We start from the raw sequence: 25,921 nt of genomic DNA, 5'->3' as shown, positions 1-25,921 counted from the left end.
TCAGGATGGCCGGACGCGGGATTGAACCGTCATCCTTCCGAATGCGAGTCCAGTGTCTAACCACTGCGCCACCTCGCTTGGTAAAACGATTCTATGAGAACGTCTTATAATGCAGATTGTTAATCTTCTGGTCATAATCAGTAGATGAAGCAAAGTATCAAAGATTTTGTTGTCTCTAACGATACTTATTTCTGAGCTGTTCTTGCAATACACTGCTCTTGGGAGGAAGAATATTACATTAAAATCCCAAACTATACACTGTAACACTCCCAAGACTAATAAACCACACAGTTTTTGAAGTACTAGAATATAAAGCTATACACACAGGCATTGTGTAGTGCTCTTCAAACCAATGACTGGGATGAACATCAGTGCTTTATAAAGCATAGTCTTACTGTAAGTGGTAAGGCCTGGTCTTTTTGTGCCTTAGAAACCAGTTGCCCAGCAAACACCAGGACTGTGCAATTGAGATACATCTGGATGTAATACTGATGCCCACCAATGTCCATTATCTGTACGCTATTAACAAAAAACAGTATGTTTGTTAATAATCCCAACCACAGCCTCTCTGGACTTCCAGGGCAAAGGGTCAGTATTACTTATAAATACATTTATTTTATACACAACTGTCACCTGTTCAGTCAGGTTCAGATGTGGGTGGCGAGGCTGTAAGGAAGAGACTTTGACATAGAACAGAGACAAATCCAACACACATCACTCAAAATAGTGTTCCACCGCCTACCCAACCTACAGAATATCCTGGTCCATCCATATTCCAACCCTCTACCCCAGGGGTCATTGCCTTGTGGTTGGCTCAGCTGCAAGGCCTATCCCAAACAGCCACCTAACACCACCTACTGTGGTCCAGTCACAGGCATTTTCTACCAAATAAGTAATAGGGCCACTTCTGAAAGCAGCCATGTTATATATATCTGCTATACTGCAGTTACTGAGCACCATTCTACGTGGGCCTGAAAGTAATCAAATGTCTACTCGCATGGATGGCCACCACTAAACTGTGCCAAACAGCAAACTTGACAATCCAATTGCCGAACATATTGTGAACCACAACACAAGTTGTCTCCACATCTGCTTCACTAATAAGCTTTTTGGATAACCCCTCCCAGCACTAGTTTCTCTATCCAACATATCCTGTGATGTCGCATCAGCTGATGAACAGACATTTAATGAAACAAATACACCTTGTTTTAATAATTATAATAAAAGCATTCTCTGAGTCTCATTTATGATTAAACTGAAATGGCTTCAAACTGATCAAACAATGAAAAATCCAGGATACAACGTAACAATACTATGAAAAGGAAAGTTGCTACTCACCAGATAGCCGAGTCACAGACTAGCACAACAAAAAGACTGTCACAAATAAGCTTTCAGCCATGAAAGGACCACACATACACACACCCACACCCACACGCACACAAGACACATGCAAGCACACACAACTCACACAAATGACTGCAGTCTCTGGCAGCTGGAGCCACACTGTGAGCAGCACCAGCAGTGCATGATGGGAGTGGCATCTGGGTGGTGGTAAGGAGACTGGGGCAGGGGGCAGAGGGGTGGAGGGATAGTAGGACAGGGGTACGAAACACTGAAGTGCTGCTGGGGAGTGCGCAGGCAAGAGGTGGAGAGAGGGTAGGGCAGCTAGGTGCAGTCAGGAGGTTAGATGGAGGGCAGGGGAGAGGATATGGGGAGAGGGGGGTGGCAGAAAAGGAGTGTAGTAAGACTGGGTGTGTTGGTGGAATGAGGGCTGTGTAGTGCTGGAATGGGAACAAGGAAGGGGCTGGTTGGGTGAGGACAATGACTAACGAAGGTTGAGGCCACACGGGTTATGGTAACGTAGGATACATTGCAGGGAGAATTCCCACCTGCAAACTCAGAAAAGCTATTGTTGGTGGCAGAAACCGTATGCACAGGCTGTGAGGCAGTCATTGAAATGAAGGATGTCGTATTGGGCAGTGTGCTCAGCAACCGGGTGGTACACTTGTTTCTTGACCACAGTTTATTGGTAGCCATTCATGCAGACAGACAGTTTGTTCGTTGTCATGCACAAATGGAATGTTGGAGGATGTATGGGACAGGTTCTTGCATCAAGGTCTGTTACAGGGATATGAGTCATAAGCTAAGGGGTTGGGATCAGGGCTTGTGCAGGGGTGGACGAGTACATTGTGAGGTTTGGTGGACAGCGGAGAGGTAGTCAAAAACCTGGCAAAGAATGTAATTCAGTTGCTCCAATCCTGGGTGGTATTGAGTACCACACAGGAGTGGAGCAACTGAATTACATTCTCCACCACAGTTTCGACTACCTCTCGTCATGACCTGAAATGATAAATGTCCTGCCCACTGTCCTTCCCACCCCTCCCACACTGGTATTCCACCATCCACCGAACCTACATAATATACTCATCCATCCTTACACAACCCCTGTTCCCAATGCCTTACCTCATGGCTCATATTCCTGTAATAGACCTAGAAGCAAGACCTATCTCCCATACATCCTCCCACCACCACCTAATCCAGTCCGGTCAAAAATATCACCTATCCCATCAAAGGCAGGGCTACCTGTGGAACCAGTCATTTGATCTACAAGCTAAGCTGCAACCACTGTGCTGTCTGTCAGCATAATGGTGACAAACTGTAGCCAAGAAACAAGTGGACCCACCCTGTCGCTGAGCATGCTGCCCAATACGACAGCCTTCATTTCAATGACTGCTTCACAGTCTGTGCCATGTGGAGGCTCCCTATCAACACCAGCTTTTCTTAATTCCACATGTGGGAACTCTCCTTGTAATATATCCTACATTCCCGTAACCCTCCTGTCCTCAACCGTAGTTAGTCATTGTCCTCACCCATCCAGCTCCTTCCCTGTTCCCATTCCCACAGTAAACAGTCTCCATTTCGCCAACGCACCCAGTCTTTTTTGCTTCTCTCCTTTTCCGCTACCCCCAGCCTCTCCCCTGCCCTCTGTCTAACCTCTCAACTGCACGTAGCTGCCGTATTCTCTCTCAACCACCTCCTTGCGCACTCCCCAGCAGCACTTCAGTGCCCCCTACCCCTACCCCACTATCTCTCCCCCTTCCCACCCCAGCCTCCTCCTTACCCCCACCCAGATGCCACTCCCATCATGCAGTGCTGCTGCTGCTGCTCCTCGCAGTGTGGCTCAGCTGCCAGAGACTACAGTCACGTGTGTGCGAGTTGCATTTGCGTGTGTGTGTGTGTGTGTGTGTGTGTGTGTGTGTGTGTGTGAGGGAGAGAGATCTATTTTCGACAATGGCTTTCTTGGTCAAAAGCTTATTTGTGAGCGTCTTTTTGTTGTGCCTATACTATGTGATCAAAAGTATCCAGACACCCCCAAAAACATATGTTTTTTCACATTAGGTGCATTGTGCTGCCATCTACTGCCAGGTAATCCACATCAGCAACCTCAGTAGTCATTAGACATTGTGAGAGAGCAGAACAGGGTGCTCTGCGGAACTCCCGGACTTCAAATGTGGTCAGGTAATTGGGTGTCACTTGTGTCATATGTCTGTACACGAGACTCCCACACCCCTAAACATCCCTAGGTCCACTGTTTCCAATGTGTTAGTGAAGTGGAACGCAAAGGGGGCATGTACAGCTCAAAAGCGTACAGGCCGACATTGTCTGTTGACTGACAGAGACCGCAGACAATTGAAGAGGGTCGTAATGTGTAATAGGCAGACATCTATCCAGACCATCACACAGGAATTCCTTGAATTTCATGGTCGAGCGGCTGCTCATAAGCCACACATCAAGCTGGTAAATGCCAAATGGCGCCTCGCTTAGTGTAAGGAGCATAAACACTGGACAATTGGACAGTGGAAAAACGTTATGTGGAGTGACTAATCATTGAATGTGGTGATCCGATGGCAGGGTGTGAGTATGACAAATGCCCAGTGAACATCACCTGTCAGCGTGTGTAGTGCCAACAGTAAAATTTGGAGGCAGTGGTGTTATGGTGTGGTCCTGTTTTTCATGGAACGGGCTTGCACCACTTGTTGTTTTGCATGGCACTATCACAGCACAGGCCTACACTGTTGAAGAACAATTCAGGGATGGCGACTGCACTTTTCAACACAATCGAGCACCTGTTCATAATGCCTGGCCTGTGGCGGAGTGGTTACACCACATCCCTGTAATGGACTGGCATACACACAGTCTTGACTTGAGTCCTCTAGATCACCTTAGCGATGTTTTGGAATGCCGACTTCGTGCCAGGCCTCACAGACCAACGTCGATACCTTTCCTCAGTGCAGCACTATGTGAAGCATAGGCTGCCATTCCCCAAGGAAACCTTCCAGCAACTGACTGAACGTATGCCCGCGAGAGTGGAAGCTGTCATCAAGGATAAGAGTGAGCCAACACCATACTGAATTCCGGCATTACCAATGGAGGGTGCCACGAACTTTTAAGTCATTTTCAGCCAGGTGTCTGGATATTTTTGATCACATAGTGTATATGTGAGTCAACATCTCCACTATATGGTGAGGAGCAACTTTCCTTTTCATAATATTCTTACATGGCTCCAAACTGAAAGCAACAAGAAACAAAATATTTTAATAAGCAACTGAATGTGCCTTTAGTTGTTACGACTGACGTTACGTCAAAGCAGTTTGTGCAGAAAAAATAATAGCTTTCTTATATTGTATTTTTCAACCTCAGGTCACACAAATGGTTTCCTAGCCAGTATTGACATCTGAGCCATCTTCGGAGGATGTGGATATATTTCATAGCAACTAAAGTCCGTGTCACATAATTTTTTTTTTTTTTTTTTTTTTTTTGTGGTTTTAGGGCGCACAACTTCAATGGTCATTAGCGCCCTGACTACTCTAAGAATGCACCGCGAGGCACAAGTTTAAAACAACTAAAAGGGAAAACACGATAAAAGACAGACTGACAGACATAGGATTAAAAAACAGCATCATCAAATGTCCTTAGTGAGGTTTGTCAAATTGATAAAACGAAGAACACGAGCAGCTGCTCGTGGGTCATCCGCTAAAACGGCATCTAAGGTACATGGCAGGTTAAGATCGAGACGCAGCGCATTAAAATCCGGGCAGGACATTAAAATGTGGCGGACCGTCAGCAATTGCCCACATGGGCAGAACGGCGCCGGCGCCGGCGCAGCCGTCAGCAGATGGCGATGGCTGAACTGGCAGTGTCCAATTCTTAACCGGGCTAAAACGACCTCCTCCCGCCGAGAAGGGCGTGAGGAGGACGTCCAAGCCACGGGAAGAGGTTTTAAGGCCCGAAGCTTGTCGTCGGTAAGTGCAGCCCAATCGGCATGCCACAGCGATAAGATGCGCCGACAAATGACCCTGCTAAAATCGGACGAAGGGACACAACAAGAAGCTGTCCGAGGCTGGAGGACCGCAGCCTTGGCCGCGGCATCTGCAGCTTCGTTCCCAGGGATACCGACATGGCCAGGAACCCACATAAAGCTAACCGGAGAACCGACGTCCACCAGCTGCTGAAGAGAGCGTTGGATCCGGTGTACGAAAGGGTGAACCGGGTACGGATCACTGAGGCTCTGGATGGCGCTCAGGGAATCTGAGCAGATGACATAAGCAGAATGTCGGTGGCGGCAGATGTAAAGAACAGCCTGGTAGAGGGCAAAGAGCTCAGCTGTGAAGACCGAACAATGGCCATGGAGCCGGTATTTGAAACTTTGTGCCCCGACAATAAAGGAACACCCGACCCCGTCATTGGTCTTAGAGCCATCTGTATAAATGAAAGTCATGTTGATGAACTTCGAACGAAGTTCCAAAAAACGGGAGTGGTAGACCGAACCGGGGGTGACCTCTTTTGGGAGCGAGCTGAGGTCAAGGTGAACGCGGACCTGAGCCTGGAGCCAAGGTGGCGTGCGGCTCTCGCCCAGTCGAAAGGTTGCAGGGAGTGAAAAATTAAGGTGTTGAAGGAGGCGACGAAAGCGAACTCCAGGGGGTAGCAGGGCAGAGACATACAACCCGTATTGACGGTCAAGAGAGTCGTCAAAAAAGGAACGATAAGACGGATGGTCGGGCATTGACAGTAGCCGACAGGCATACCGACAAAGCAGTATATCGCGCCGGTAGGTGAGTGGCAATTCGCCAGCATCAGCATGAAGACTCTCTACGGGACTGGTATAAAATGCTCCGATCGCAAGTCGTAAACCCCGATGTTGTATGGAGTTGAGGCGGCGTAAGATGGATGGCCGTGCAGAGCAGTATATGAAGCTCCCATAATCCAGCTTGGAGCGGACGATCGACCGATATAGACGAAGTAGGACGGTTCGATCCGCTCCCCACGACATACTACTGAGAACACGGAGGACATTTAAAGAACGGGTACAACGGGCGGCCAAATATGACACATGTGGAGACCAGCTAAGTTTCCTGTCAAAGGTAAGGCCTAAAAATTTGGTTGTCTCCACGATTGGGAGAGCAACGGGACCGAGTCGTAAGGACGGTGGGAGAAACTCTTTGTAGCGCCAGAAGTTAATACAGACCGTCTTCTCGGCAGAAAAACGGAAGCCATTGGCGACACTCCAGGAGTAAAGACGGTCAAGAGAACGCTGAAGACAGCGCTCCAGGACACGTGTACACTGCGCGCTGCAATAGATGGTAAAATCGTCCACAAAAAGGGAGCCTGATACATCAGCTGGGAGGCAATCCATTATTGGATTGATCGTGATGGCGAAGAGAGCGACGCTCAAAACTGAGCCCTGTGGCACCCCATTCTCCTGGCGAAAGGTGTCGGACAGGACAGAACCCACACGTACCCTGAACTGTCAATCCATTAAAAAGGAACGAATAAAAAGAGGGAGGCGACCGCGAAGGCCCCATGTATGCATGGTGCGGAGAATGCCCGCCCTGCAACAGGTGTCGTAAGCCTTCTCCAAATCAAAGAACACAGCCGCGGTCGGGCGCTTCCGCAAGAAGTTATTCATAATGAAGGTTGACAAGGTAACCAAATGGTCAACAGCAGAACGGCGCCTACGAAATCCACATTGTACATTGGTAAGTAGGCGTCGAGACTCGAGCAGCCAAACCAATCGAGAGTTAACCATTCGCTCCATCACTTTACAGACACAGCTGGTAAGCGAGATAGGTCGATAACTGGAAGGCAAGTGCTTGTCCTTCCCCGGCTTAGGAATCGGGACAACAATAGACTCGCGCCAGCATGCGGGAACATGTCCCTCAATCCAGATGCGATTGTATGTACGAAGAAGAAAACCTTTACCCGCAGGAGAAAGGTTCTTCAGCATCTGAATATGAACAGAATCAGGCCCTGGAGCGGAGGACCGTGATCGGCCAAGTGCGGTTTCGAGTTCCCGCATGGTGAATGGGGCATTATAACTTTCACAATTCGAGGAGCGGAAGTCAGGTGGCCTAGCCTCCTCTGCCTGTTTGCGGGGGAGGAAGGCAGGGTGGTAATGAGCGGAGCTCGAAACCTCTGCGAAAAAGCGGCCAAAGGCATTGGAGACAGCCTCAGGGGCCACAAGGACTTCATTCGCGACCTTCAAGCCAGAAACTGGGGAGTGGACCTTAGTGCCAGATAGCCGGCGCAGGCTACCCCAGACAACAGAAGAAGGAGTAAAACTGTTGAAGGTGCTTGTGAAAGCAGCCCAGCTGGCTTTCTTGCTTTCTTTAATAATACGACGACACTGAGCACGTAATCGTTTATAATTAATACAATTCGCCACTGTAGGGTGGCGTTTAAAGGTGCGTAAAGCACGTCGACGAGCACGTAAAGCGTCTCTACATGCTGCGGTCCACCAGGGGACCGGTACGCGACGTGGAGAAGTAGGGTGAGGGATGGAATATTCAGCAGCAGCGAGAATGACTTCCGTGAGGTGTGCGACCTGACGATCGCAGCTTGTGAAGGTTTGATCCTGAAAGGTCGCCCTGGAAGAGAAGAGCCCCCAGTCTGCCTTGGAGATGGTCCAACTAGAGGAGCACGGAGAGGGAGTATGCTGCAGGAGATGGATAACACACGGGAAGTGGTCGCTCGAATATGTATCAGCAAGTGCATACCACTCAAACCGGCGTGCAAGTTGGGGAGTACATATAGAGAGGTCTAAATGGGAATAGGTGTGAGATGTGTCCGAAAGAAAAGTAGGGGCGCCAGTATTGAGGCAGACAAGATTGAGCTGGTTGAAAAGGTCTGCTAACAAGGAGCCCCTCGGGCAGGATGCTGGAGAGCCCCAAAGGGGATGGTGGGCATTGAAGTCTCCAGTTAACAAAAATGGTGCAGGTAGCTGAGCAATAAGTTGCATCATGTCTGCCCTGGTAACGGCAAATGACGATGGACTGTAAACGGTACAAAAGGAAAACGTAAAAGTGGGGAGAGTAATGCGGATGGCAACTGCCTGCAGGCCGGTGTGCAACGTGATGGGATCGTAGTAAATATCATCCCGGACCAGCAACATAACCCCTCCATGAGCTGGGATACCTACCACAGGGGGTAGGTCAAAACGCACAGAGGTGTAGTGTGCCAAGGCAATTTGATCGCATGGGCGTAGCTTCGTTTTCTGGAGGGCTGCGACGAGCGGACGATGCAAGCGGAGCAGCAACATCAAGTCCTCTCGGTTGGAGCGAATGCTGCGAATATTCCAGTGAATAAGTGCCATCGTAAGAAAAGGAAGATGAGAGAAGGGGTCACCTCGAAGGCCGCTTAGGGCCTGGCTTCGAGCGAGCACTGCCGCCGCTATCAGTAGGCGGACAGTCATCGTCCATGGGGTCTATAGGGTCATCGGCCATCTCGAGAGGATGGCCGGGAGGTGGAGCTTCCTCCGCCGGTGAACGGCCAGATGTATGGCTACCAGCGGTGCGGCCAGGCGAAACGGATGACGGCCTGGGGCGGCAACCGCTGGGTGGCGCAGGAGAAGAAATGCGCCGTGGCGGAGAAGGAGAACTGTGCTTCCTGTGCGCTTTTTGGAAGGACGTTTGGTGGAAGTACCGGTCGAAGGCTGGGAGGTCGAGGGACGGAGGAAGTCTGCACGGGATGGTTCCTTCTTGAAGGCCCGTGCATCTGATTTCGGGGTCTTCGACTTAGCAGAAGCTGAGGAAGGGGCTGGTGTCTGTGGGGTGATGGGAGGAAGAGGAGACGTCGACCGCGCGATCTTAGCACTGGCCGAACGGACGACCGTGGTGCTGAAGGTCAGATCGCATGTCTGGGTTGCTACCTCCCGGGTAGTCCGAGGAGAGGCGAGGACAGTACTGTATTTCCCCGCTGGGAGCAGCGTGGGCTTCCTACTAGCCAATAGCTTGCGAGCAGCCGAGGTGGACACTTTCTCTTTGACCCGAATTTCTTGGATACAGCGTTCTTCCTTATAGACAGGACAGTCGCGGGAGGATGCGGCATGGTCACCCTGACAGTTCACACAACGAGGAGACGGAGGTGGACAGTCACCCTCATGGGCATCCCTGCCCCAAGTGACACATTTAGCCGCATTGGAACAAGACTGTCGAGTGTGATTGAAACGCTGACACTGGTAGCAGCGTGTAGGTGTCGGGACATAGGGGCGAACAGAAATAACCTCATAGCCCGCCTTGATGCGCGATGGCAGCTTAACACTATCGAAGGTCAAGAAAAGTGTCCGGGTCGGTACAAGGTCATTGTTGACCTTTTTCATGACCCGATGGACAGCCGTCACGCCCTGCTCAGCGAGGAAAGATTGAAGCTCCTCGTCAGTCAATCCGTTGAGGGAGCTAGTATAGACTACACCACGAGACGAATTCAAAGTTCGGTGGGCCTCCACCCGGACAGGGAACGTGTACAGGAGGGTGGCCCGAAGCAGTTTTTGTGCCTGAAAGGCACTCTCAGTTTCTAGTAATAAGGTGCCGTTACGCAACCTGGTACAAGATTTGACAGATCCGGCTATGGCATCTACGCCCTTCTGAATAACGAAAGGGTTGACAGAGGAAAAATCCTTTCCGTCCTCAGATCGAGAAACTACGAGGAACTGTGGGGCAGGCGGTAGTACTTTTGTCACTGTTGGCTGGTCACGTTTCCGTTTTTGGGTCGAAGTCGAGAGAGATGGAGTAGAATCCATTGTGGAGGAATCCCCCATGATTGCCAGCGTCTCCAATGGCGCGCTCCTTCCTTGTGGGGACCCTCTCAGAGGGCACTCCCGCCTTAGGTGAATGTTTACACCTCAGGTCACACCTCCCGAGAAACAGACGGAGGGACCAATCGGCATGGTCAGAAGGTATCAGCTCAGGCAATCACCCCTCCCCGGGCCTGGCCTTTACCAGGGGGTACGCGCGTGCCTTACATGTCTACCCAGGGCGGGGACTGACGCGTTACCCCGTCACCGGCTACGCGTGCGAACGCGTGGGTCGGCCTTCAGGCACGCACAGGGAGGAAGGAAGAAGAGGAAAAAGAAGAGAGAGAGGGAGAAAGAGGACAGACTGTCTCAAACGCCAAGGCGGAGACCAGAGAAGGCAAGGAGAAGAAGGCAATGAGAAGGCAAAGAGAAGAAGGCAATGAGAAGGCAAGGAGAAAAAGGCAATGAGAAGGCAAGGAGAAAAAGGCAATGAGAAGGCAAGGAGAAAAAGGCAATGAGAAGGCAAGGAGAAAAAGGCAATGAGAAGGCTAGGAGAAAAAGGCAATGAGAAGGCAAGGAGAAAAAGGCAATGAGAAGGCAAGGAGAAAAAGGCAATGAGAAGGCAAGGAGAAAAAGGCAATGAGAAGGCAAGGAGAAAAAGGCAATGAGAAGGCAAGGAGAAAAAGGCAATGAGAAGGCAAGGAGAAGTCAAGGGAAAGAGTAAGGAAGACAGTGAGGTGGAGAAGAGCAAAGAAAGGAACCAACAAAAGGAAGGAAGAAACGAGAAGTGAAAAACCAGAAAGACCACAATTACAGGTCGTGGAACCGTCCGTCTCCGGACGCAGGCGCTAACTACCCCCGTGAGGGGGATGGACTCCTTTTAGTCGCCTCTTACGACAGGCAGGAATACCTCGGGCCTATTCTAATCCCCGGACCCGCAGGGGGGCCGTGTCACATTGGAAGGCAGCCCAGTTTTCAGCCGTTCTGTGCATCCCCCTCCACTAGCCACTGGCAGCCAATAATATTCATTCTCTTTCCGAGCGGTTAGCAGCAAGTTACACCTAGACAGCGAGAATCTCACTCCTCCATGATGCCGTACTTCAAGAAATCAAGATAACATTCACTGAATCACTTGTGCATGAGCCAATACACAACACCCCACCTGTAGCACGGTCATAGTCTGTGCAACATGCTGAAAGGCAGGGAAGTGATGATGGATATACACCTTGAACCTATCATTGTAAATTTACAGTCAGCTTGTTTGGAAACAGACTCAAATAGAAGTGGCGGTGGTATTATGATGTAGACTTTGGAACAAAGTAACAGTGTTTCTTAGTTTTAAAGACTTGAAGTTTTTAAAAATGTGTTTGTCAACATATCAGTTGTATACCAATAATGAGAACTTCCTAGCATTTTTGATTAGGTCTTTGTATCCTTTGAATTATGCAGACTATAATGTTCAATGTATTGCCAAAGGAGAAGTTAAGTTTCTCTCATCATGTTGTATGCTCTAATAACATGTGAGAATGCAGCTGGATAAATTCGTCAAAAGTTCAATATTTCTACATGTAAACCCTTGTCATTTTCAAGGCACGAACTGCATAAAGATCTAAAATGACAGTAACTGTTACTGGTCGAGATATCGGTGGTTTTCAATGTTATCGGTCACCATTTCCTGGAGTTATTTGCAGAAGATAGTTAATTATTTGCTTGTTCAATGGATTATAAATGTGATCTCTCACTGTAATGTTGAAAGAGTTAGTTTACACTCATAATTCCCATTAACAGTGAAAAATATGACAAATTTCTGACCACTTTTATGATAGTCTTTTCATTAGTCTTTTCTACCACTACTTTTTTTTTTTTTTACTCAAAGTCATTATACTTGACTACAGTCAAACACATCAACACACACACACACACACACACACACACACACACCTTATACACATTTTTAAAAATCCTATTGAGTAGAAGCAGTTTTAAAGCAAATATAATGATTTCGGTTTGTGCCTGAAGTTAATTTTGTAGTGTATTAAATTTTTACTTATAATACAGTTCAAATTGCAATAAATGATAATTATTGCAAGCAGTTTCAATGATCTTGTCAGTTTGAGAAAAATTGTACTTCACAACTTCACAAAGCTGTGTCAGCTGTTCTTGCCTCCCGACTTCACGCAGAGTAAATCTGTGGAGCAGTGGACGCAATGGCGTGAATTAATATTTCTCTTGGTTTTAGTATTTACTATTCCCCTCATAGATTTGAACATATAATATGATGTACCATAGGCAAATGAGCCTGACTGCTGTCCACAGCAATGCAGTTTGGCAACATGGACTTTGTTTGCCTGGTCTCTGCTGCTGTGCACGCGCAGTTCTCATCCCTTCAGTGCTCCACCTTTATGCGCAGAAGCACCATCTTACGTGACGCAAGCTTTAGTGAAAATACGACTTGTACTCTGTGATTCCATTTTACTGCTTTGGAACAAACTTCAAACACTAATAGTTGTTGAACTTTTACGAATCAGAGTTCCTTAGTACTGAACTGGTGGAGTCTGAAGACTTTGGGCCACTAGAGTTTTGTGAACAGACATTTGTGAATCCAACAATAAAAGTATCATGTGGAGCACTACACTGCCCATTATGTAATGAATGTGCTGTCTTTTGCTGCAAAATGACATGATTCAATTCTAGACTCATTGTGGGTGCTATTTATGACTCTTTGGAAAAAGAGTGTTACATTACATAATAGATGCCTGGCACAAAGCATGAAGCATATGGATAGTGTTATCATTGTGTGAGACGAGCATGTCTTATTGTCCGCTGCCCCCATTCACCTTAACAGACTGTGAGCTGGGCAGGAGGAGCTTGCTCTGCTCCCTACATCCTCTTCTGTTGAACCACTTTCTGTTAGCGATCAAGAAAATTTCTACAAATAGTATGGTACTGTATAGCATAGCACTTCTAAGAGATCTCCTGAATGTGTCACAGAAATTAAAGGAAGAGCAATAATGTTTTTTAGTTGAACAAAGAGGTACACTAACTGAAGCAAAGGCAAATTGAAGTGTGATTTATATGGAGAATTCTGGGAAAGTGTGGGGAACCTGCCAATGAGGCTATATAAATAGTCGCCTATAGACTGCTCATAAGTTTAGAAAAAGCCTAAAGACAACCAGAAATGTGCAGTTAAACTTTTCACCGGACAGTTTAATCCGCGCAAAAGTGTTACACAGGTAATAAACTAAATTTGTGAGAATCAGTGGAAGACGGACAACTCTCTCAGAAAATGCTGAAGGTTTAATTCAGACAAAATAAACTTAAAACAATTTGACTACCCCACCATTCTGCAATAATATTTCCAAGATCAATAAAACAAGATGGGCGAGATGTACAGATCATGAGCATTAATTATTCCTATGCTCTGTAAGGGGGGAAAAAACAAGTATCTAAAAATAATATGGATTACCAACTACAGTGTGCTACACAATGGCACACTGAATATATACACTGATGAGAAAAACCATTTACGAGCACCTGCTTAATTGTGTGTTGGTCTACCTTTGGAATGGAATACAGCAGCAATTTTGTGGAACAGGGATTCGATAAGTGCTTAGTAGGTATCCAGAAGTACGCGGCACCTGTTGTCTATGCATAGCTTACAAAATTCCCGTAAATTCTGGGGCAATGGTTTGTGGGTGTGGAGTGCACAAGACTTGTTCCATAGGGTTCACACCATCTGAAAAGGTGGCCGTGACAACAACACGAGTTCACTACTGTGCTCCTTAAACTGCTGTAACACGATTGCAGTCTTGTGCCATGAACAGTAACCCTGCTGAAAAATGCCACTGGGGATGACATGAAGTAGAAAGGGAAGCAAGTGTTCTGCATAATGTTCATGTAGTCCACAGGTGTCATGGTGCCTTCAATTAATACCAAAGGTCCCGTGGAAGTCGGGGTGAATGTCCCCTCGTAGCGTAACACTGTCCACAATATCCTGCGACAATGACACAGGGCTTGTTTGAAGCAGCTGCTCACCTAGATTATTAAATATTTTGGTGTGACCACCGACCTGGTGCAACAAGAAATGTAATTAAGTCCATCAGGTGACAAGTTCCCATTAATCCACAATCCAACTTCGATGACCTCATACAAATGTTATCATAATTGATGATGTCATTGGGTCACCATGGGAACGCATATGGATAGTCTGCTGCAGAGCTCCATACTCAACACTGTGACAGAACAATGTACTCCAAAACACTTTGAAATGTAGCATTGTAATGAGAATGTATGCCCACATTCCAGCTTAGTGCAACTTTTAATATGTAGTGTCTGCAAATAAGAGTAATTGATTATTGCAGAGGAAAATGTGGCTGCAGAATGAGCAACGAAAGAAAAGTTGCAGCAAGTTTTATCACACAGGGGTGAAACCATATTCAGCTTGATATTGAGCGTGAGGCAAGCCGGCGCAGCAGTGGCCGAGCAGTTCTAGGCGTCCGGAACCGCGCGACTGCTAAGGTCGCAGGTTCGAATCCTGTCTTGGGCATGGATGTTTGTGATGTCCTTAGGTTAGATAGGTTTAAGTAGTTCTAAGTTCTAGGGGACTGATGACCTCAGATGTTAAGTCACATACTGCTCAGAGCCATTTGAACCAAGCCAAGCTGGCGCAGATCGCAGCGTCGCATGTCGAATGCTTCCGGAGTGAACCGAGTTGGGTGCTGGTGTGGGGTCACAGTGATTTGCATCCAAGAAGTGGAGGAACAGTGCCCTCCAGCAAAGGGAAAGTAGTTCTTCCAATAAACAACTAAAGTAAAGCAGGGAGCAGTGGCAAATATTAGACAAAAGCACAGTTCCATAATATGAGTGCTAGAGAATCAGTAAGCGTGAGTTAAACTTGAGAAGGTTCAATTCCATGTAAAAGAAGGTGGCTGACATCACAACAATGCAGAAAGCGGGAAGAATGTCAGGGACGCCACTGTTAGGGACTTAAGGTTCTGGCAGTGAATGGGACGGATGGGCGTCAGCACAGTGTGTGCAATCACTTGTGTACAGATGTGCACTTTTATAATAGTGAATTATTCTGCACAACAGCATGGATGCTGCCAGACATGATTAAGTAAGCTGCTGCACTTGCTCCTGCTGTTGTACTTCCAATTTGTGGCCATGTGACAACTGAAGATAACCTGCTGGTTACAATCGCTACTAATCTGAATTGAGTGATGTTAATGGGGCATGAATGGGTATTCTGTGTCATTTCTTTGGAAAAGATCCTGGCACTGTGTGTGGAAGACCTGAGAGTGCAATTGGGATTAGCCTTATTGTGACAAGATTTAGCACACCTTGGAACTGCACAGAAAGATGCACTGGAGGTGTAAACACCACACTGAATGCACAACCACATGGCCACCATCATAGAGGATTCTTTGTTGCACAGTACAGAAATGGTGTTATTTGTAGAAGTTTGTAAAAAGGTTTTATAGTGACCAACGTGCCTCAAGAATACACATGATTTTTACCAGAACCTTGTTGCTTTCTTTAGTGTTGGCAACCCTACACTTCCGTGCATTAGCCTTATGATTTTGTAGAGATACAGAATTCACAGAGTGGCGATCACTACAGAGGAGGCTGCACTGCAGTCAAAGTCATGTAATTTATAGATCTAGCAACTGCAGAGGCTGACTATGCTTTTAACATGCACAGAGGACCCACCACACATCCTTATAATGCTATCACTTCCTGTACCAATCAGCCACACTGGTCCAGGTGTGTTGTTGCATACAAATTGCCCTTCAATGCTTCTCCTGTTGTTAGTTCTTATTTTGTTTGTAGCCAGCTAGGAGACATAGGGTATTCTCCTTCATAGAGCAGGACATGATGAAATGTTGTCCTCTATTACATCTGCCACAGGTAACTGCCTATCCTGTTTTACAGAGTGAGACACCCCAACACCTCTGAGTATTTTCCATAGATGCTCACACTAGTACACGAACAGCCAACCAGCTTCTCTGTTTCTGAAATGCTCATTCCCAGGCACAAGGCTACAGCAATTTGTCATTTGTTAAAGTGGTTTATTTCAGTGGATTTCCTCATTTGCTGCCTGTACCATCACTAGAATGATTCCGCATTTACCTCTGCACAGTTTACATATTTTCCTTACAGTGTCACAGAGCCACATGTGGCATTTAATCTCATGGAGGGCAGTGGTTATGTTTTGAATCTTAGTGTACAGGGGTTGGAACGCCAGAAAAATTCGTGCTCAGACATCAATGCACTTGCTACCAAACATGGTCAGAATAGTGTTCTGCATAGTTGTGTGTGCATTTTGTTAGAGCTAAGTAAATTCGAACATGGGCAAACTGCTGGTGCTCATATGGTGGGTGCCTTTAATCTAGGTAGCTGAAGCTTGGTGTTTCAAGAGGTACAGTACTTAAGATTTATACCACATAAAGGGAAAGTGGAAAATCATCATCCACTAAGTCACATACCGAGAAAATGGAAAAACATCATCTGCTAAGTCACGATGTGGACGAAAGTGTGCATTAGCATGACTGACCATGATCGAAGATGTGTGTGATAAAAAAATAAGAGGCTGACACCTGCAACAGTCATTGCAGAACTGAATGTCACACTCACAAAGACTGTCAGCACCAAAACCTGATGGGAGCACCATAGGCAGGAAATTGCAGGGCAAGATGGAATTCCAAACCAACTCATTGGTGATGTAAATGTCTGTAACAGGAAAAGTTGCTGCAAATGCCATAAACCCTGGGCTATGGAGTATTGGAAGGAAGTCACTTGGTCGAATGAGTGTAGTTTCACACTGTTTTCAAATTCTGACTGAATTTACATCCCAAGTTCAAAATGAAGTGATGATTATGATAGCCATATCATTGAATTCCATGGGCCCCACTGTCACTCTGCAAGGCTGCGTTACTGCCAAGGATTATGTGGCAATTTTGGCTTATCAGGTCAATCCCATGGTACAGTGTTTGAACTTCACTTGTGATGCTGTGTTCCAACACAACATGACCCCTGTTCACACAGTTTGCATTGCCCACTACTGGTTTTTTTGAGCACAAGGATGAATTGTCACATCAGCCCTGGACACCACAATCACCAAATCTCAATATTAGGGGGATTTTTGGTCTACTTAGGAGGAAAGAGTGCGTAATCACTATCCATTTCCATCATTGTTACCTGAATTTTCCACTATTTTCCATGAAGAATGGTATAATAGTCCACTGAAAACCGTAAGGGACCTGTATTTATCCAATCTGAGACAACTGGATGCTGTTTTAAATGCCAATGATTTTCCTATGCCGTATTAGGCACGGTAACGTGTTCTGTTTATGGTGTTTCCATATTTCTGTCCATTGACTGTATCTACCTAAAGAAGTATATTAAATATGATGTCTGATAACTGAATTGTGAACACAATGCCAAATTTTAAACTCTGCAATCTAGTTTTCATGATGATTAATCACACAAATTTACAATGTATAAGAATATAATTAGTCAGTCAGTTAGTAGGTGATCACATATAAAGTGGAAATAGCAACATATATCTTTGCTTGATAATTAACAACAACAGCTTCCCCCCCCCCCCCCCCCCCCCTCCCTCCAGACCCCTCTCATTTCATTATTATTTTCTGGGGCTGCAACTGTCTAGAGAGGTGGTGCCTCAATTTCACACGTAATCACATACAATAACACATGTGGAATATTTGTGAACTGTTTTATTTAAAGTGTAAGTCATCATCATCATCATCATTTAAGACTGATTATGCCTTTCAGCGTTCAGTCTGGAGCATAGCCCCCCTTATACAGTTCCTCCATGATCCCCTATTCAGTGCTAACATTGGTGCCTCTTCTGATGTTAAACCTATTACTTCAAAATCATTCTTAACCGAATCCAGGTACCTTCTCCTCGGTCTGCCCCGACTCCTCCTACCCTCTACTGCTGAATCCATGAGTCTCTTGGGTAACCTTGCTTCTCCCATGCGTGTAACATGACCCCACCATCTAAGCCTGTTCGCCCTGACTGCTACATCTATAGAGTTCATTCCCAGTTTTTCTTTGATTTCCTTATTGTGGACAGCCTCCTGCCATTGTTCCCATCTACTAGTACCTGCAATCATCCTAGCTACTTTCATATCCGTAACCTCAACCTTGTTGATAAGGTAACCTGAATCCACCCAGCTTTCGCTCCCATACAACAAAGTTGGTCGAAAGATTGAACGGTGCACAGATAACTTAGTCTTGGTACTTACTTCCTTCTTGCAGAAGAGAGTAGATCGTAGCTGAGCGCTCACTGCATTAGCTTTGCTACACCTCGCTTCCAGTTGTAAAGAAAACAGAGAAAATTGAAACCCACTGTCACAGCTGCAGAGGATAGTGATAGGTTAATAGTGAAGGTCTCAAGTTTTGTAAGATGCATGTGAAATGAATGGTTGACAAACAAGAAAAGATCTGTTGGTATGCGGAGCCATAGTTGGTTGATTAGATGGCTGCTCAATTGGTGGTATTCAAGGACTAAATAATGATGCCATGCACCCCTCATTCAGGAGACAGTCCACCTGGAGTTAGTGGCATCAGCCAGAAATTTGATAGAATTCCAACAATATGAACGAAGAGTAAAACACGCATAAAAGCATCACTGCTGCTAGGAATGAGAAATAATTTAAAGAGAGGATGATTATTATTATTATTATTATTATTATTCTTTCTTTTCTCAGACGCTATGTCTGGTCAAAAATGGAAAGTGACGCGGACCTTGATCAAGTGTGACTTCCTTTTAACTGTACGGTACATGTTATATTGCATTTAGGAACTTTCGGGTAACTGAACATGTATCAATAATTACAGATTTCTGTAGTTGTATATATAAGTTTGAATGTAGCTGTATTGCATTGATGTACTGGTGGATATTGTGTGGTATGACTCCTGTAGTTGATAGTATAATTGGTATAATGTCAACTCTATCCTGATGCCACATGTCCTTGACTTCCTCAGCCAGTTGGATGTATTTTTCAATTTTTTCTCCTGTTTTCTTTTGTATATTTGGTGTATTGGGTATGGATATTTCGATTAGTTGTGTTACTTTCTTCTTTTTATTGATGAGTATGTCAGGTTTGTTATGTGGTGTTGTTTTATCTGTTATAATGGTTCTGTTCCAGTATAATTTGTATTCATCATTCTCCAGTACATTTTGTGGTGCATACTTGTATGTGGGAATGTGTTGTTTTATTAGTTTATGTTGTATGGCAAGTTGTTGATGTATTATTTTTGCTACATTGTCATGTCTTCTGGGGTATTCTGTATTTGCTAGTATTGTACATCCGCTTGTGATGTGATCTACTGTTTCTATTTGTTGTTTGCAAAGTCTGCATTTATCTGTTGTGGTATTGGGATCTTTAATAATATGCTTACTGTAATATCTGGTGTTTATTGTTTGATCCTGTACTGCAATCATGAATCCTTCCATCTCACTGTATATATTGCCTTTTCTTAGCCATGTGTTGGATGCGTCTTGATCGATGTGTGGCTGTGTTAGATGATACGGGTGCTTGTCATGTAGTGTTTTCTTTTTCCAATTTACTTTCTTCGTATCTGTTGATGTTATGTGATCTAAAGGGTTGTAGAAGTGGTTATGAAATTGCAGTGGTGTAGCCGATGTATTTATATTAGTGATTGCTTTGTGTATTTTGCTATTTTCTGCTCGTTCTAGAAAGAATTTTCTTAAATTGTCTACCTGTCCATAATGTAGGTTTTTTATGTCGATAAATCCCCTTCCTCCTTCCCTTCTGCTTAATGTGAATCTTTCAGTTGCTGAATGTATGTGATGTATTCTATATTTGTGGCATTGTGATCGTGTAAGTGTATTGAGTGCTTCTAGGTCTGTGTTACTCCATTTCACTACTCCAAATGAGTAGGTCAATATTGGTATAGCATAAGTATTTATAGCTTTTGTCTTGTTTCTTGCTGTCAATTCTGTTTTCAGTATTTTTGTTAGTCTTTGTCTGTATTTCCTTTTAGTTCTTCTTTAATATTTGTATGATCTATTCCTATTTTTTGTCTGTATCCTAGATATCTATAGGCATCTGTTTTTTCCATCGCTTCTATGCAGTCGCTGTGGTTATCAAATATGTAATCTTCCTGTTTAGTGTGTTTTCCCTTGACTATACTATTTTTCTTACATTTGTCTGTTCCAAAAGCCATATTTATGTCATTGCTGAATATTTCTGTTATCTTTAGTAATTCGTTGAGTTGTTGCTGCCAGTAGTTTTAGATCATCCATGTATAGCAAATGTGTGATTTTGTGTGGGTATGTTCCAGTAATATTGTATCCATAATTTGTTACTATTTAGCATGTTGGATACTGGGTTCAGAGCAAGGCAGAACCAGAAAGGACTTAATGAGTCTCCTTGGTATATTCCAAGCTTAATCTGTATTGGCTGTGATGTGATATTATTTGAATTTGTTTGGATATTAAGTGTGGTTTTCCAATTTTTCACTACTATGTTTAAGAACTGTATCAATTTAGGATCTACTTTGTATATTTCCAATATTTGTAGTAACCATGAGTGGGGTACACTATCAAAAGCTTTTCGGTAATCAATGTATGCGTAGTGTAGCGACCTTTGTTTAGTTTTAGCTTGATATATCACCTCTGCATCTTTTATCAGTTGCTCTTTACATCCTCGTGCTCCTTTGCAACAGCCTTTTTGTTCTTCATTTATAATTTTGTTCTGTGTTGTATGTGTCATTTCTGTGTAATGACTGAAGTTAATATTTTATGTATTGTTGGTAGGCATGTTATGGGGCGATATTTAGCTGGGTTTGCTGTGTCTGCTTGATCTTTAGGTTTCAGATAAGTTATTCCATGTGTAAGTGTATCAGGGAATGTGTATGGGTCTGCAATGTGACTGTTAAATAATTTAGTTTGATGTGAATGTGTCGAGGTGAACTTCTTTAGCCAGAAATTTGCTATTTTATCTTTTCCAGGGGCTTTCCAATTGTGAGTAGAATTAATTGCTTGGGTGACTTCATGTTGCAAAATTATCACTTCAGGCATTTGTGGTATCATCTTGTATGTGTCTGTTTCTGCTTGTATCCACCGTACATGCCTGTTATGTTGTACCGGGTTTGACCATATGTTGCTCCAGAAGTATTCCATGTCTTATGTTTGGTGGATTGTCTATTTTAATGTGTGTGTTATCTATTGTCTGGTAAAATTTCTTTTGGTTTGTGTTGAATGTTTGGTTTTGTTTCCTTCTATTTTCACTTTTTTTGTATCTTCTAAGTCGTTTGGCCAATGCTTGTAATTTCTGCTTCTTCTCATCTAATTGCTCTATCGCTTCTTGTTGTGAGATTTTACCTAACCTTTTTGGTTTTTTTTTTTTTTTTTTTTTTTTTTTTTTTTTTTTTTTTTTTTTCCGGACATTTCATTTCCTATAAATTGTGTTAGCTGTCCGATGTCTTTTCTCAGTTTTTCTATTCTGATCTGTAGCCTGTGTTGCCATGCTGGTTTTGTGGGTTTCTTCTGTGTGTTGGTTAGTTCTGATCTCTGCCTAGTGTGTATATTTAGTTTAGTGAGTGCTCCTATATAAACCAGTAGTTGTAACTCTTCCATAGTTGTGTTTTCATTTATTTTGTTGTGTATGATTGTGTTGATAGTTTTTATTGTTGTTTCGACTTGTGGGTCAATTGGCGGTCTATGCAAGAATGGTCTAATGTCTGTATTTGTGTCTTTGTATTCTATATATGTCAGCTGAAATTTTTCTTCTATATCTGACATGTGTGTTACTTCAAGTTCTATTTGTGCTTGTTCTGGTGGCTGTCTTAAGATTTCGTTTTCCTCTGATTGTTTAATTGATGCGTGTTGTTCTTCGGTTGTTTGCTCTGGGATGTCGAGTCCATTACTGTATTTTCTTCTTCTTCTGATTGCACATTATTTTGTTCCAGTATTTGTTGTACTTGTTGTTTGATGTTTTCTAATTCTGACTGGGGTATCCTGTTATTTTTGATTATTACACGGATCTGATCAGCTAGTCGTTGTTCTGTTAAAAATTTTAATTCTGGGTATCTGACAATAAATGTTGTGTATACTTGCGATCTGTATCCAGTTGTGTTGGTTCCTAGGTTTGTTGCTTGGTAATAACAGAACATGAGATGTCGATTAACTTCACCTGACCATCTCATCCTCTGTCTTTGTTTTCCTTCTAGGGTGGTTGCAGGAAGCATATCCTGCAAAACACCTCTATTTGGATTTAAATCATTTTCCAGTTGGCTAGCAGTGTCGTTACCATTGTGGGGGGGCATAGGGTTCAAACGTCATCCCCGACCATGACGGCGCTTGTCCAAGGCTTCTTTAGTTCTGTCCTGAACCAACTAATCACACTAAAAGGGGGGTTGGCCCTATTACTGGTTTGTTCTTTTTGTCGCCTTTTACGACTGGCAGAACATACCAGAGGCCTATTCTTTTCCTGGGCCTCCACGGGGTTTATTATTATTATTTGGGTTGAGGGGGCACTCAACATGGTAGTCTGTGCCCTGAAGAAAAGGCAGTACGCAAATCTCATGGGTGGGGACAAAGGCTGCCGACATGCAGAGCAGTTTATAATGTATTAAATTTTGCCACCCTTCCTGCCAATTTACGGATGAGGCCTGACAGTTCAAAAACTTTCACCACCCCTGTAACACTGGTATCAGTATCTGCGAGGATGGTGGGCAGACCTCCAGTGAGACTGAGGGCGCCCTAATAACAGTATGTAGGACACAAGTAGCCACGGTATGCTGAACTGAAAGCGGCACACCACAAACTTCACAGAGTTGTGGATCCTACCACCAGAAGAGGTCGATCAGTTGTAGAATTTTGGAACACGTATTGTGTTCGAGTATAATGACTTTTCTGGAGACGAGAAATCTACTCTGTAGGAATCAGCATGGGTTTCGAAAAAGACGGTCATGTGAAACCCAGCTCGCGCTATTCGTCCACGAGACTCAGAGGGCCATAGACACGGGTTCACAGGTAGATGCCGTGTTTCTTGACTTCCGCAAGGCGTTCGATACAGTTCCCCACAGTCGTTTAATGAACAAAGTAAGAGCATATGGACTATCAGACCAATTGTGTGATTGGATTGAAGAGTTCCTAGATAACAGGACGCAGCATGTTATTCTCAATGGAGAGAAGTCTTCCGAAGTAAGAGTGATTTCAGGTGTGCCGCAGGGGAGTGTCGTAGGACCGTTGCTATTCACAATATACATAAATGACCTGGTGGATGACATCGGAAGTTCACTGAGGCTTTTTGCAGATGATGCTGTGGTGTATCGAGAGGTTGTAACAATGGAAAATTTTACTGAAATGCAGGAGGATCTGCAGCGAATTGACGCATGGTGCAGGGAATGGCAATTGAATCTCAATGTAGACAAGTTTAATGTGCTGAGAATACACAGAAAGATAGATCCTTTATCATTTAGCTACAAAATAGCAGGTCAGCAACTGGAAGCAGTTAATACCATAAATTATCTGGGAGTACGCATTAGGAGTGATTTAAAATGGAATGATCATATAATGTTGATTGTCGGTAAAGCAGATGCCAGACTGAGATTCATTGGAAGAATCCTAAGGAAATGCAATCCGAAAACAAAGGAAGTAGGTTACAGTACGCTTGTTCGCCCACTGCTTGAATACTGCTCAGCAGTGTGGGATCCGTACCAGATAGGGTTGATACAAGACATAGAGACGATCCAACGGAGAGCAGCGCGCTTCGTTACAGGATCATTTAGTAATTGCGAAAGCGTTACGGAGATGATAGATAAACTCCAGTGGAAGACTCTGCAGGAGAGACGCTCTGTAGCTCGGTACGGGCTTTTGTCAAAGTTTCGAGATCATACCTTCACCGAAGAGTCAAGCAGTATATTGCTCCCTCCTACGTATATCTCGCGAAGAGACCATGAGTATAAAATCAGAGAGATTAGAGCCCACACAGAGGCATACCGACAATCCTCCTTTCCACGAACAATACGAGACTGGAATAGAAGGGAGAACCGATAGAGGTACTGAAGGTACCCTCCGCCACACACCGTCAGGTGGCTTGCGGAGTATGGATGTAGATGTAGATGTAGATGTTAAAGGGCTAAGCCCAATGCGCAGTCTGATGAGCAGAGCCTCCTTTCAGCGGCCAGGCTGACATCACGTCCGCCAAGCCTTTGGGGTCGATTTAAGCGACCACAGTTTATTGTCTGTCACTGGCAACCATTCAGTCTCCCACTGACGCATGACGCATCTGTCAGAAAAAGAGATGATGACATGCAGCTGGGTGGGACATTGATGGACAGCACTATCCCACCACGCTTCCTCGGTGGCTTTGCCGACCATGTCGTTGCCCTGTATCCCAATGGGGCGAGGTACACAGAAAAAGATCACCACCTTGCCACAGTGTTGGAACCGCTGTAAGGAGTCATGAATGAGCTGTATCAGTGGGTCTACTGGATACATATGGCAAAGTGCTTGCATTGCATGAAGAGAGTTGGAATGGACAAGAAACCTTGTACAGTAATGTCTGTGAACCCTCTCCAGTGCCATCAGAATGCCATATAACTCTACAACATAATTTGTAAATTGTTCTGTAAGATGCACTTGAATAACCCTTTCAGCAAAAACAGCAGAATAACCAAGAGCATTCTCCTGCTGGGACCCATCTGTATAAAAATAAGAAAGCTGTTACATACTTAAAATAGACGAAAACAAAGTTGTAAAAACAAAATCTGGGGTACAAGTTTTCTTGTACTGTGTCAAGCTTAAAATCACTTTGGGCCTCTGAAGACGCCAAGGCAGCAATGCGTTCCATCCCCGGCTGTGTATTTTGATGCCCGAGACATCCAGATCCTTAGGACAGTCTGTAGCACGTGTACCAAATAGCTGAGTCACATGGGGCCGATTCCTGAACAGCCGTTCAAAGGTGGGTTGGGCCAATGAACTAAATGTCAATGACTCAGGTGACGCTGAGATTTTCCGCGCCCGTCAAGCCAAAGGGATACGCCGACGAATCCAGAGTGGTGATTCACCAGATTCTGCACAAAGACTCGGTACTGGGCTGTTCCAAAAAGCTCCAGTTGATATCTGAATGCCCTCATGGTGGATAGCATCTAACATCCTGAGGTAGGAAGGACGGCCAATCCGTAGACCAAGCTGCCATAATCTAAGCGTGATCGAATAAATGCCCTATAAAGCTGCAGGAGGTGGGACCTGTCAGCTCCCCATGTTTTCTGCTAAGGCATTTCAAATTATTGAATGACTGGAAGTCCCTTGTTCGTAGGTCTTTCATGTGTGGGAGCCAAGTTATTTTCAGGTCAAATATTAAACCCAAAAAGCAAACAGTGTCTTGAAAATGTAAAACAGTGTCCCTCAATGTGACCACTGGTTGGTTAAAACTCCGACGAACACACTCGGGTGAGAACTGAAAACCAGTTGTCTGGGCCCAGGTTTCCAGCTTCCTAAAGGTCAGCTGTAGCTGTGTCGTCGTCAATGTAAGATCAGAGGAAGAGTAGAAGATTGAAAAGGCATCCACATACAAAGAGCATTTGACAGGGCTCTTGACTGTGGAGGAAATACCATTTATAGCAATGGCAAACAATGTGACACTGAGGACACTCCCCTGGGGGATCCCATTCTCCTCTGAACATAGCAGTCAGACATGGCATCGCCAACGCGATAACGAAAACGCCCGTCCTCCAGAAACGATTGGATCGGAAGTGGCAGGCATACATGTAGTACCCATTCATGAAGTTGGCGAAGGATGTTGTAGTGTTTTTTCGAGGTCAATAAACACAAAAACCAAACTATTTCAA

At 44.8% G+C, this 25,921-nt stretch overlaps 1 protein-coding gene across 1 annotated transcript in view; it reads right to left on the bottom strand.

Annotated features, from left to right (window-relative positions):
- The window catches only part of LOC126163147 (ubiquitin carboxyl-terminal hydrolase 22), a 131,482-nt gene that overhangs the window by 84,322 nt on the left and 21,239 nt on the right, over nucleotides 1-25,921 (bottom strand). The window lies entirely within an intron of this gene.

This window comes from Schistocerca cancellata, chromosome 2 (assembly GCF_023864275.1).
Source record: "Schistocerca cancellata isolate TAMUIC-IGC-003103 chromosome 2, iqSchCanc2.1, whole genome shotgun sequence".
NCBI lineage: Eukaryota > Metazoa > Arthropoda > Insecta > Orthoptera > Acrididae > Schistocerca > Schistocerca cancellata.
Note: the sequence above shows the minus strand (reverse complement) of the source record. Positions and strands in the feature narration are given on the sequence as shown.